The following is a 2,831-nucleotide window of genomic DNA, read 5'->3' as shown; positions in this document are numbered from 1 at the left end:
CTTTAACATTTTTGAGAGTAGTTTTTCCAATCTTAAAAGTATATTTATAATCTTTAGAATTTCCATTAAAATTAATACTTTTGTTTTTGTTGTATTTATTTTTTAAGTTTCCAAATATTACAATATTGATAGAATATATTTAACGTGTGTTGTATATTGACCACACTTGTGACCTGAAAGACACCTGCTAAAGAAAACATTCACCATTTGTTTAGCGAATGTTTTCAAATCCGGTTGTCGTGGATCGTAGGTCGGGTTCGGGCTTTATCAAATATTTATTTAATCACCTTGGCTTTATAACCAGTTGCGTAGATACTGGTAGAATTTGCTAAGTTTTATCTCGGCCAATTCTGGTTTACTACAGATGCGTCGGATCCGGAGTACTCCACTGTATGCAATAGAACGGATATATATATATATATAATAATAATAATAAAAAAGCGCAATAAAACCCGATGGCCCATTCGTTGTACCATACTATTCATTTGGCAATAGAAGAGAAAATGAATTACATACCAAGTGTGTAGTGATTTAAAAGGAGACATATCGAGCTGACCTTAGCACCGATTGTAGCTGGTATTAAAAACCTAATGCGCCACGTTTCAACATGTCTCAACCGAAACAGTGCAATACATGGACACACAAACTAAAACAATGTATAACCTACTGCACTCACTAAATCCCCATCGAAGTACTTGCATCATTATTAACAAAATACATCTTTCAACGACAACATAAAACATTTGCTGACCATTTTAAATTTGCTAAATAAAGGGAAGCAACTCGCCCTGCATATTAAGGAAAGTATTGGCTTAATTTGCGCCCTGCCCTACTTCCAAGTCAGCTTTGAATTTACCCAATGTCGGTGTCCCCTACGGTGATTTTAAATATCATATTAACCCAATATATCTTTTCATCTTGGTAAGATGATTTGGACGGTGCGGTATCGAACAAGCTTCATTCTGTCAAGCCAGTCGTGGGAGAATGGCAGTCTTCCTACAGGCGATGCAGGAAGGATGAAGTAGTTTTGTACCGTGTCCGCATCGGTCATATATATCTGACGCATTCATTTATTATAAAGAAGGACCCTCCTCCTCAGTGTGAACATTGTCATTGTACACGGACTGTGCGTCACATGTTGGTGGAATGTAATCATCTGAAGCCGACGGGAAATGATATATTTGGCAACAGAAATGTTTTGGAATCGTTTAAATTCCACCAAGAATTTGTTTTAAAGTTTATAAAACACTGATTTATATACAATGTTTCAACATATACTACCTTGATATTTGTATTGTATTATACTTTTCCCCACAGCTCTTTACACTGTGGTTTTACACAGTTACATAAATAATATTTCCATATACTTACCTTTTCTGACACCCAATAGCCGGTGTATATTTTTGTGCTGAGGTGTCGTTAAACATTCATTCATTCAGTCAGTCAGTCATTTATATATGTCGCTGAAAGTGCTCGCAGACACGTTAAGGTAACACACCACCATGTGTCGTGTCGTTACTTGTCTTGGCTTAATATTGTACGGTTTAGGAAATAGTTCCTCATAAAAAAAATACAAGAAAATTCTGATATGTTTTTTGAACTCTTTCTTTTCTCTGTAGTATTTAAATAACCCATTGGCTCGAATAGTGAAAAATATGCCTATACTGTTTAAAAACAAGGATCTGTTCCTTTAACGTAAATTACAAATACGACAAGAAAGCGCCTTTAAACACATTTTCTAATGTATTATACATTATATATATGGCAAAAAAGTAGGTTCCACACAAGGTGTTAATGTAAAACAAAAAAAACACAACCAAAAAATAGCTTCAACACATTTTACTAATGTAAACCATAAACACACAATAAAATAGCTTCAACACATTTTACCAATGTAAAACATTAACACACAAGAAAATAGCTTCAACACATTTTACTAATGTAAAACATTAACACACAAGAAAATAGCTTCAACACATTTTACTAATGTAAAACATTAACATAGCAAGAAATAGCTTCAACACATTTTACTAATGTAAAATATCAACACACAAGAAAATAGCTTCGACACAATTTTCTAATGTAAAATATTAACAGCAAGAATATAGCTTCAACACATTTTACTAATGTGAAACATTAACACAACAAAAAATAGCTTCAACACATTTCACTAATGTAAAACATAAACACACCAAGAAAATAGATTAAACACATTTTACTAATGTGAAACAATTAACAGCAAAAGATAGCTTCAACACATTTGACTAATGTAAAATATAAACACAGCAAAAAAATGGCGTCAACACATTTTACTAATGTAAAACATAAACACAGCAAAAAATAGCTTCAACACATTTTACTAATGTAAAACATTAACATAGCAAGAAATAGCTTCAACACATTTCACTAATGTGAAATATTAACATAGCAACAAAATAGCTTCAACACATTTTTCCAATGTAAAGCATAAACACAGCGAGAAAGTAGCTTCAACATATTTTACTAAAGTAAAACATTAGCATAGCAACAAAATAGCTTCAACACATTTTTCCTAATGTAAAATATCAACACACAAGAAAATAGCTTCAACACAATTTTCTAATGTAAAATATTAACACAGCAAGAATATAGATTTAAACACATTTTACTAAGGTAAAACATAAACACACAAGAAAATAGCTTCAACACATTTTACTAATGTAAAACACAAATATGGCAAGGAAGTAATTGTTAAAGACATTTTCTAATGATAAAATAAATTCGGCAAGAAAATACATTCATCATATTTTATATTATTTAAGACAAATACGGAGGTACAACACCTTAGACGA

The sequence above is a fragment of the Gigantopelta aegis genome, chromosome 5, assembly GCF_016097555.1.
Source record: "Gigantopelta aegis isolate Gae_Host chromosome 5, Gae_host_genome, whole genome shotgun sequence".
NCBI classification, from domain to species: domain Eukaryota; kingdom Metazoa; phylum Mollusca; class Gastropoda; order Neomphalida; family Peltospiridae; genus Gigantopelta; species Gigantopelta aegis.
This window is presented reverse-complemented; position numbering follows the sequence as displayed.